General features: G+C 40.5%; 2 long non-coding RNA genes across 4 annotated transcripts; one reads left to right on the top strand and one right to left on the bottom strand.

The window, feature by feature from the left end:
* Positions 1–3,885: 3,885 nt before the first annotated feature.
* LOC101746481 (uncharacterized) lies at positions 3,886–8,204 on the bottom strand. Of its 3 annotated transcripts, none has more exons than XR_005245597.2 (3): positions 8,100–8,204; positions 6,961–7,035; positions 3,886–4,407 (listed from the first exon to the last, which is right to left on the bottom strand). It is a non-coding gene; the product is annotated as an uncharacterized LOC101746481 (long non-coding RNA). The 3 variants fall into 3 exon arrangements; XR_005245598.2 differs by having other exon boundaries at positions 8,128–8,200; XR_009975230.1 differs by having other exon boundaries at positions 8,026–8,198.
* Positions 6,484–11,424, top strand: LOC101746712 (uncharacterized). The gene is made up of 3 exons (XR_001139761.4): positions 6,484–6,700; positions 9,063–9,332; positions 9,621–11,424. It is a non-coding gene; the product is annotated as an uncharacterized LOC101746712 (long non-coding RNA).
* Positions 11,425–11,797: the final 373 nt, after the last annotated feature.

Genomic DNA, 11,797 nt, shown 5'->3' with positions numbered 1-11,797 from the left:
AGCTCTGTCATCCTAGCGGGCGACCTAAATTGTAAACACATCAGGTGGAACTCTCATACCACAACCCCGAATGGCAGGCGGCTCGACGCGTTAGTCGATGATCTCGCCTTCGATATCGTGGCTCCGCTAACCCCGACTCACTACCCGCTAAATATCGCGCATCGCCCGGATATACTCGATATAGCGTTATTAAAAAACGTAACTCTGCGCTTACACTCGATCGAAGTAGTTTCAGAGTTAGATTCAGACCACCGTCCCGTCGTTATGAAGCTCGGTCGCGCTCCCAATTCCGTTCCCGTCATGAGGACTGTGGTGGATTGGCACACGCTGGGCATTAGCCTGGCTGAATCTGATCCACCATCGCTCCCGTTTAACCCGGACTCTACCCCGTCTCCTCAGGATACCGCTGAAGCCATAGACATCTTAACGTCACACATCACCTCAACATTAGATAGATCATCGAAACAAGTTGTAGCGGAGGACTTCCTTCACCGCTTCAAATTGTCCGATGATATTAGGGAACTCCTTAGAGCTAAGAACGCCTCGATACGCGCCTACAACAGGTATCCTACCGTGGAAAATCGTACTCGAATGCGTGCCCTACAACGCGACGTAAAGTCTCGCATCACCGAAGTCCGAGATGCCAGATGGTCTGATTTCTTAGAAGGACTCGCGCCCTCTCAAAGATCTTACTACCGCTTAGCTCGTACTCTCAAATCGGATACGGTAGTAGCTATGCCCCCCCTCGTAGGCCCCTCAGGCCGACTCGCGGCGTTCGATGATGATGAAAAAGCAGAGCTGCTGGCCGATACATTGCAAACCCAGTGCACGCCCAGCACTCAATCCGTGGACCCTGTTCATGTAGAATTAGTAGACAGTGAGGTAGAACGCAGAGCCTCCTTGCCACCCTTGGATGCGTTACCACCCGTCACCCCGATGGAAGTTAAAGATTTGATCAAAGACCTACGTCCTCGCAAAGCTCCCGGTTCCGACGGTATATCTAACCGCGTTATTAAACTTCTACCCATCCAACTCATCGTGATGTTAGCATCTATCTTCAATGCCGCTATGGCTAACTGTATCTTTCCCGCGGTGTGGAAAGAAGCGAACGTTATCGGCATACACAAACCCGGTAAACCAAAAAATCATCCGACGAGTTACCGCCCGATTAGCCTCCTCATGTCTCTGGGCAAAGTGTATGAGCGTCTGCTCTACAAACGCCTCAGAGACTTCGTCTCATCAAAGGGCATTCTCATCGATGAACAATTCGGATTCCGTGCAAATCACTCATGCGTACAACAGGTGCACCGCCTCACGGAGCACATTCTCGTGGGACTTAACCGACCAAAACCGATCTACACGGGAGCCCTCTTCTTCGACGTCGCAAAAGCGTTCGACAAAGTCTGGCACAATGGTTTGATTTTCAAACTTTTTAACATGGGCGTACCGGACAGTCTCGTGCTCATCATACGGGACTTCTTGTCTAACCGCTCTTTTCGATATCGAGTAGAGGGAACCCGCTCCTCCCCGCGACCGCTCACGGCTGGAGTCCCGCAAGGCTCTGTTCTTTCTCCGCTCCTATTTAGTTTATTTGTCAATGATATTCCCCGGTCGCCGCCGACCCAGCTAGCCTTATTCGCTGACGACACAACCGCTTACTACTCAAGTAGAAACAAGTCCCTAATCGCGAGTAAGCTCCAGAGTGCAGCGTTAGCCCTCGGACAGTGGTTCCGAAAATGGCGCATAGACATCAACCCAGCGAAAAGCACAGCAGTGTTATTTCAAAGGGGAAACTCTCCGCTTATTTCCTCCCGCATTAGGAGGAGAAATATCACACCCCCGATCACCCTCTTTGGCCAACCTATACCCTGGACCAGGAAGGTCAAGTACCTGGGAGTCACCCTGGATGCATCCATGACATTCCGCCCGCATATAAAAACAGTCCGTGACCGTGCCGCATTTATTCTCGGTAGACTCTATCCCATGATCTGTAAGCGGAGTAAAATGTCCCTTCGGAACAAGGTGACACTTTACAAAACTTGCATAAGGCCCGTCATGACTTACGCAAGTGTGGTGTTCGCTCACGCGGCCCGCACACACATAGACACCCTCCAATCCCTACAATCCCGCTTTTGCAGGTTAGCCGTCGGGGCTCCGTGGTTCGTGAGGAACGTCGACCTACACGACGACCTGGGCCTCGAATCGATCCGTAAACATATGAAGTCAGTGTCGGAACGTTACTTCGATAAGGCTATGCGTCATGATAATCGCCTTATCGTTGCCGCCGCTGATTACTCCCCGAATCCTGATCACGCAGGAGCAAGTCACCGTCGTCGCCCTAGACACGTCCTTACGGATCCATCAGATCCAATAACTCTTGCATTAGATACCTTCAGCTCTAACACTAGGAGCAGGCTAAGGAACCCCGGTAACCGTACTCGTCGAACTCGACAAAGAGGTCGACGTGCAACCTAACCCATGCATCAGCCCGCTGAGTTTCTCGCCGGATCTTCTCAGTGGGTCGCGATTCCGATCCGGTAGTAGATTCATTCGCGAAGCAATTGCTCTTGAGTTGTTAGGTCTCCTTCGGAGGCGCTCGGGCAGTTGTTAGCAAATCCCACCCCTCCTGGCTGAGCCTTTGCTCGCCCACCTGTCCTGGTGAAGCTGGAAAGGCCTCCGGGCCACCAGTAATCTTTCAATCATAAAAAAAAAAAAAAAAGTCCATCGGGATAGCAACACAACGCTACAACATCACGCACCGTGCCCTCGGTAAAGCTGTTCGAACGTCGCCATCATCTCGTCCACTCTTTGCGCGAAGAAGTGGTGAATTCAAGTTTGAAGATTGGGACAGTTATTATACAATATAACCAAAAACTGTGGGTAGCAGCACTCACATCGATCTATATGAGCTGTAGTTACCACTTTTACTCTTATTGGTGGTATTATCATTAAGAAAATAAGAGTCTGCATGGTACCACCATCCCGCCTATTTCTGTCACGAAGCAGTAACACTGACAAACCTAATATCTGACAGATGATGGTGAAATTTAACTTGAAATGTTCAACGGCTTAATATTACTGGTAGGTAATATTAAGCCCTTGAACGGTGGGTAGGTACCACCGCTTTAGAAGTCGTCGTGCCCTAAAGGATAAGACGTCCGGTGTATTCGTGTTGAAGCGATGCACCGGTGTTTGAATCCCGCAGGCGGGTACTAATTTTTCTAATGAAATACGTACTCAACAAATGTTCACGATTGACTTCCACGGTGAAGGAATAACATCGTGAAATAAAACTCAAGCCCGCAAAATTACAATTTGCGTAATTACTGGTGGTAGGACCTCTTGTGAGTCCGCGCGGGTAGGTACCATCACCCTGCCCACTTCTGCCGTGAAGCAGTAATGCGTTTCGGTTTGGAGGGTAAGGCAGCCGTTGTAACCATACTTGAGACCTTAGAACTTATATCTCAAGGTGGGTGGCGCATTTACGTTATATATGTCTATGGGCTCCAGTAACCACTTAACACCAGGTGGGCTGTGAGCTCGTCCACCCATCTAAGAAAAAGAAAAAAAAACCGCCCTGCCTATTCTGCCGTGAAGCAGTAATGCGGTTCGGTTTGAAGGGTGGGGCAGCCGTTGTAACTATACTTGAGACCTTAGAACTTATATCTCAAGGTGGGTGGCGCATTTGCGTGATGTCTATGGGCTCCAGTAACCACTTAACACCAGGTGGGCTGTGAGTTCGTCCACCCATCTAAGCAATAAAAAAAAGCAACTTTAACTCGTCGAAAGCCTGCCTGCTTAGAGTCAATTAAGAAATCCTATTTACGGCCTCAACAGTACTAAATGAGATTTTTAAGGTTTTCCTTGCTACGAAATTGAAACGGGTAGTTTACAGAAACTTTAATCAGCAAGAGTTTTTGACAATTTATCAATGACAATTCTGGTCCTTTCGGATAGATACTGATCAATCTGCCCGAGAACTTTGACGACATGCAGCATTTTCTGGATTCCTTTCTTGAACTTCTCCATTTTCTCTGCACTGGATTCTTCGTCAATTTCTCTTATTGTCGGTAGAAATACTGGAGTTTTTATTATAGGCGGTGAAATATTCGCATAGCTTGATTTCAATTTCGGCACCTTGATAACGGGCACTTTTAGTTTTGGTAATTTCAATTTGGGTATACTGGGAACAAAGCCTCTCGGAGGTGCCACAGCCGTCGGTATTTGGGTGTCACTAAAACCATACTGATCGATTTCGTATTCGTTGGAGATAAATTTGCCGTTCCTCACAGATTTCGGTATAGCACTATGTATGAAGTCGCAGAAGGTGTCCACGTCGAAACGATCTTTCGATATCGCGTCTGAGTTAAGTCTCCTTTTGAAATGCGATCGCCCGATTAGTGATTCCTGGAAGAAAATAATATTATAAATCATTATTTCGGAGCAAAATTTGTATATTCGATTTATTTTGGTTGTATGTGTACAGTAAAAAGTTCTTGTTCAAAAAACAATAATTCAGAATTTAACGATACAATTTTGTGGAGCGACACTACTTTTAGTGCAACTTTTGAAAATGAGTTAGTAACTATACTTGAGACCTTAGAACTTATATTTCAAGGTGGGTGACGTATTTACGTTGTGGATGTCTATGGGCTCCAGTAACCACTTAACAGCAGGTGGGCTGTGAGCTCGTCCACCCATCTAAGCAGTAAAAAACAAGATTTAACATTATCTGACAACTTTTTTCCCGAGCAGGCAGACGAGCACACGGCCAGTGTAACGAGCGATGGTAACCACGGTAAGTGGTTACCATCGCTCATGGACGTTAGCAATGCCAGGGGCAGAGCCAAGCCGCGGCCTACCGCTTAATATTCTACTAGACTTTATTGTCCATGTCAACTTGCTTATGATGAAAAGTTTAAAATACTATGAGACAGACAATGCAACCGAAGAAAATGGATTAAGTACTATAATACAACTAGCTGCGCCAGGGTCTTCGCTGCCAACAAACTGCAGTTTTATATTAAAACATAAAATTCAGATTAGAAAGATAACTACGCAAGATAATTTTAGCACACATACATTCCTTTTTATATATATATTATATATATTTCAAAACAATTCGGCTTATGGTTCAAAAGACAAAAATCACTGCCACTAGCGCCACCCTATGTTCGTCGGAGTGATCATGTGGCCCTTTATATTTATACAGTCTCATATCAATTGGGCGAACGGTTCTCGAGTTTTATTTACATGACTAACATACGCGCACACATTCTCTTTTATATATTTAGATAAGTTACTTCACTCAACTTCATTATTATTTGCTATTTACTCCTGTGTTTCTATTTCGACTGATTGATAGATACGACACAATACTTTAATATTCAAATGAATAGTCTAATAAAAATAAAAAATCCTCGAACCTGTTCAGTTTCATTTTCATTATGCAAATAATTCGTTTACATATTGAAAATAACCGTTTTGCATAAACCCGTTCATTGGAATCTAAATGACATATTTTGTGACCCTTTCGAAAAATATAGAACGCAATCATTTGTTTTCCATTCCTGATTCCGTAGACAGAATGGTAAATAGTCGACGTCGCCCAAAACACGTCGTTACGGATCCTCCCGACCCTTTAACGGTGCTCTGCTCTTAGGTACCACAAGCACCGGTCATCGTCCTCGTCGAACCCGTCGCTTGCGACGAAGGGCTCGACGAGCCAATTAACCCACAGACACAGCCAACTAAGTTTCTCGCCGGATCTTCTCAGTGGGTCGCGTTTCCGATCCGGTGGTAGATTCTGCGAAGCACTGCTCTTGCTGGGGCCAGTGTAAGCATCAATCCGGTTTGAGCCCCGTGAGCTCACCTAAACGTTACGACGAAGCTGAAATAGCCTCTCAAGGCTATCAACATAGGTAGGAAAAAAAATTGTTTTGTCTTCTTCTATCACTACATTATACGGCTAAATGTATATAATACACAAAAATTGGCAGTTTAAGCAAATCGCGACCTTCATCAATACAAAAAAAATATGGCCACATCGTCTTAAAAAACAGGGCCGTATCCAAGTACCTAATACAAACAATAGCTTGTATCGCCATTCCCATTTGAAGATCGAATAAAAGATAATGTGGTTTAAAATAAATAAATAGATTATTTGATTGATTAAATACATTTATGTATTAAGTTGAGTGAGATGAATGTCTTTTTTATTTATGAAAATGAGATACTTTGCATCCTCTTCGTGGCTATATATGAAATATATTTATGTCTTAAGCAAGTTGATCTCAAATACATTTTTTAATTGGTTCATATTTTACCAATAAACTTCAAAACTTAATTGGGTCCTGAGGTTTCTCATTGGATTTATAATTAGAATTCTATTTTTGTGAAATTTATTATCAGTTGGTAAACATTTTATTATAAATCTGTGAATCCTACCTAATTAACATCGTTTCGCACTTTTTAAGTGTAATTAAACAAATTTTAAATGTGTTTGCGAGAGGTTGTCTGACGAGAAAAATAAATTAATTTTCTTTGCTAATAATAGGCAAACTTAAGTGGCATCTATTTTGAGTGTTTTGTTTAAACCAGATACGCCGTGTGTTCTCTTGAGCAATTAAATACTAGAGACGAAGTTCTTCCACCAAATCCCACGATTGGCGGCCTGTTAAAATTGGTGACGTTACAGCCGGTAAGTTTTTTTTTTTTTGCTCTCGATGCTCTAGATGGGTAGGTTAGCGCTTAGCAACGTTTTAATTGTTAGGTGCTTATCGGAGCCCACAAAAATCACAACGTAACTGCCGCCACGTACTGAGAAATTCAAGATCTCAATTGTATTGTACAAGTATTACGTCTGTCCCACCGATCAAATCGGAACGATAGATTGCTTGCGGCTTAAGTCGATGAGACAATGGCGCTCCAGTGTCTGTGTAACTATTAAATGCTACTCACTCTCTCTTTTGATTCACTAGTGCAGTCAATCGTCACGCGCACGGGTGATGTATCGATATCAGTTACGGCTGTGAACTGAAAAAAATTTAATAATAATGAGAAATAGTTTCTTTGTAAAACAAAATAACGGGAAATAAGACGGGTCTTTGTTTTGGCATTTGTAGGCAGAGACGCAAATCGCTACCGACTGCTTCGAACTCTTTTTGGGAATTGTTTGTGATATCACTCAGGAAGCACCATTCTTGAGAGTTCATTCCAGAACCAAATATACGTAGAAAAAATCGACTAGAAAAATCTCTCACACACTACACACCTAAAAATTCGCACGCTTTTGCGCTACAGCCAGAGAATGTTACATGATGATAATCATATTTATGGTTATTGGTCAGACCTAAAATACACCCTGATATTTTCTTCCTAGAGAAGCCTCCCTAATTTGCATCACCTAAATCCTATCTAGATTTTGTTTTCATTCCGACTTACCAATAGGAGAATCCGGCTGACTCAATGGCTTAATGGTGGCTGTGAACCACGGTAGTCGCTAAAAGAAAAGTTCTATATATCTAAGGGTCCATAAAGGTTCTATCTAGAAAGAAAAGTTCCATCTACGTTTTTCTGACACGATATCGTATAGCCAGCCCTGTTTGAAAAGAAATGAAAGTTGTCATACAAATAAGACTTGAGGCATGATATCTGGGCGCTGGCTTAATATCATATGTGCGTAATCAGTCTTCGTCACAGGTTTTTCAGGTTTTCATTTACAAAACACATTTTCACCAACTCAAATGGATAGTTGAGGGGTTTCAAACAAGAACGCCAAGAGAACTTAGCTCGGCCACATCACCACGATTAAGCCACGTCGTTTATAGCCCAGCGTGAAATAAAACAACAAAAAATACATTAACGGCGTATTGGTGAAGCGTCAACTCCTAATCCATATAATTTATAATAAAACATTTTACACATAGCCACAAGTAATGACAGCTTCTACATATATCTTAAGAATTATTCTCCAATATCGTGCTTTGAGTTTAAGTAGAAAGAAATTAAGAATCCTCCACCTACCTACAGTATTTTCACTTTATAAACGGCACACGTAACAAAGGCACTGTTATTTTTGTCTATAAAATAATACCAACCACCAAATAGAATGCTATCGCCACGTACCGATACATTGTTGAGGTGATAGCCACAGTCACGACATTCTGCAGCGTCGGACATGTACTGTGAGCCATCACGTACAGTCGACCGCAATGTATATTAAATGTATAGTGTAAAACAATATTAATGTATTGTATTTGCGTATATTTGGTATTTACCATTGGCACTCAATATATTACAGGTCCGCCAAATTCTAGAAAATAGAGTGGTATGATGTATCGTATAGCGTATCTTGATGGCCTAGCAATACGCAAAAATTAAGGACGATAGTACCAATACAGCACACTTTCTAAAAGCAGTCTCTTTTGTTTATGAAATCAAATCATATTGAAACGTTTTCTTGATAATGCTAAATTTTGAATATATTTTTTTTTTTCTAGGTGTGTGGACGATCTCACAGCCCATCTGGTTTTAAGTGGTTACTGGAGCCCATAGACATTTACGACGTAAATACGCCACCCACCTTGAGATATAAGTTCTAAGATCTCAGTATAGTTACATATTTCGGATTCATAGTTGTATTTAGTTCAGCAGTTCTTTTCTTTCAAATACCATGAATAGCTTTAGTTCTCGAAGTGATTTTGAAACCATTGATTAGAAAACAAATTCTTGTAATTATATAAAATAACCGAAACAAATCAGTCTGAGATATGAATTGTTTATATATAATCTTGTCATATAATATTAAATTATTGCTGGATGCCATTCAACAACATAAATAGCGTCAACCAAATTGAGTCCTGAGGTCTCATTTATTTGGAACATGAACGCTTCGCAGCCAAATTGGGCAGGATAATAAAACCTACGGCTTATACGACCTATTGTCATTTAAGAAAAAAATACATTAAGATAATGCTTTTTAAAATACGTTATAAACAGATAGGTTAGCTTACTGTTCAATCAATACATCGTGTCAATTTATACTTTTTTGCTTTCTGCAGCATCAGCAACACGCGAACCAACGCCGCGATCCCCAAGGTTGCGATTACACAATACCATCGGAAATTCATCAATCGCGCCTTATCTACTCTACGTGTTCATCTAGATATTCATAAACGTCTTCATTATAAATAACATGCAGTTTATTCTAAGTGGCTGTTACGGAATCAGCATCCTCATGTACTTAGTTGCGAAAGTCTATTTCGAGAATGAAATTAAGAAGACACGTTATTTGGATGGTTTTGGCGGTAGCTGTTTTGGAATCTGTCGAGGTATTTATGGTCTAACCCTTAAATTTGTCTTGATTACCAAACTCAGTTATGTTAATAATATAAATATTAGTAGATAAAATACATAAGAATAAAAATTAAGAAGTTCATTCACATTTGATGTTCCCTAATAATGTTTGGGAGTGTAACTTTAGATGCTTTTATAATATTACATTTTTGCACTATATTACTTAATTTGAATGCATAAGTGTTAAATCCAGTAACTTGTAATTTTAATGCTAGATCGAATACCTAGTAGTCAATGGCTGATCTGACATTCTTGGGTTCCAGAGCAGCATACTTCTAAGCCGGTCTTTGCTGAAGCCTCGTCTCCCAGAGCCCTGCTTCACTTGCCGCGCGGAAGACCGGCCTTACAGTTACACCCTCATTTCGCACTTCAACACGATCAAGGATATGTTTGTGAGGGCCCTCAACACTCTTGTGGAGAAGACCAAAGAATACCAACTAGAACAAATGAGTTTAGTAGATAATGAAAATTAAATTTGTAAAGTGCAGTGATTCTAACTGACTTAAAAACGTATCTTTTGCAATGCTAGCCTTAATTTCAAAGCTACAACAGAATGTTTATCTCTTGAAAAGGATTGCAGCTGTAAATGATACAGACAGGGATCTAACTTATCAGAGATTTTTTCCGTTTTCTGATAGAAATTTTTGAGTAGAAAACTGCTTATTATTAAGGAGAATTGTTATCAGGGACTACGAAGAAGTAATTTTTTTTTCTTACATGGGCTCACAACCCTCCTGGTTGTTAAGTGGTAACTGGAGCCCATACATCTACAACGTAAATGCACCACCCACCTTGAGATATAAGTTCTAAGGTCTCAATATAGTTACAACGGCTGCCCCACCCTTCAGACTGAAACGCATTACTGCTTCACGGCAGAAATAGGCAGGGTGGCGGTACCTATCCGCGCGGATTTACAAGAGGTCCTACCACCAGAAGCTTAATTTTAAAGACCAATTTTATACACGGCGAGTAATACTTTGATTATCATATTCTTAACGCGTTCATCATCATCTGATTCATCTGTCTAATTCTAAATGTGAAGTGCTTAGATTATGATTTCGAGTATAAGGCTATGGGACTTTTTTAGTGCAACATAATGCTATGGTCTACACTAACTACCTACCACATGAGCCGCTAGTCAATTAGTGTTACACGGAACCATTCTTGATTCTAAATAGAATTATCTCAACAGTAGTAAAAAACTTTGTTCAATTGTTCAGCGAAGACTTGATACTTATTATTGTAGCTATTTCATATTTCATGAACCTTCGAACGTAGGTTCCACCTCAAACGGTATCCATGATCCTGCACGGGAATCCGGTTTTACATACTACATTACCTCTTACAAGGAACTTGGTAGATAAACTGGTTTTAAAGGAACTACTATCACATCAGTGATCGCCTGCACTATCTCACCGTCTTCGGAAACAACAAGCTTACACCCGGTATAATATTTTATAACGGTTGCTTATGTCACTGAGAAATAATATATATTATCTGGGAACAAATCACAGACGGTCATCCGGCTCTAAGTTAGGATTTCCTGTGTTATAGGGGTACCTACTGGAGTCTTTACCTAGAGTCCTGAGTCTCTGGTACTGAGACTACCTGGAGTCTCTGGTAAGAGACTGACATGAATACTTGTATATGTTTAAATATATACATATACAGATAATATATGAAATAAACTATAAAATGTTCCTTCAGTGGGTGTTTATTATGGACATGGACGACTAAACAAAAAGTTTCACTGAATCGAATGGAGCTATATTAGACCAATCTTCATGATGTGGTGCGTATGCCCAGGTGTCAAAGGCATTTTAAAAAATGCACATAAAATTCGATTTTTCTATAAAGAAAGGCTAACTACCAATAATATAAAACAATATTGTTGAAACATTTATTCAAACTGTAAGTGACTTAGGCAAATGTAATAATGGTAACATAATTAATTTTATCTTAATAATTAAGCCCATTAAACCTATAATACAATACATCTATTTATATAAGTTCTTAAATAACAATGTAAATATATTTTTAAATAAATTATTACATACATGTTTAGAATTCGTTTTTTTTTTTCAAATGTACAAGTGTCTTGTGTGGAGTCACCTTATTTTTCTCATTACTCGTTCTTTTATCTAGACAAAAGAAATATAACTATTTGCATATTATTAAACAATTAATTTACGAATTCGTAGAACATTACGAATCGCAGTGTATTTGTTCGTATCAAATACCTCCATCTAAGCATTTACTTTTGAATTGTTTTAAGTGGATGTGTGAAAATAGACGTTTTTATAAATCTATGGACTAAGATAAACAATATTAGGTAGAAACAAAGTGCTTTTAAATTGCATTAACAGTTGACAATGTCTTCGTCAAAATGGCTTTTTATTGCATGAATGGTTGGACCTCACCCACCTGGTGTTAAATAATT

Source organism: Bombyx mori, chromosome 16, assembly GCF_030269925.1.
Source record: "Bombyx mori chromosome 16, ASM3026992v2".
In the NCBI taxonomy this organism is placed as follows: domain Eukaryota; kingdom Metazoa; phylum Arthropoda; class Insecta; order Lepidoptera; family Bombycidae; genus Bombyx; species Bombyx mori.
This window is presented reverse-complemented; position numbering and strand designations above follow the sequence as displayed.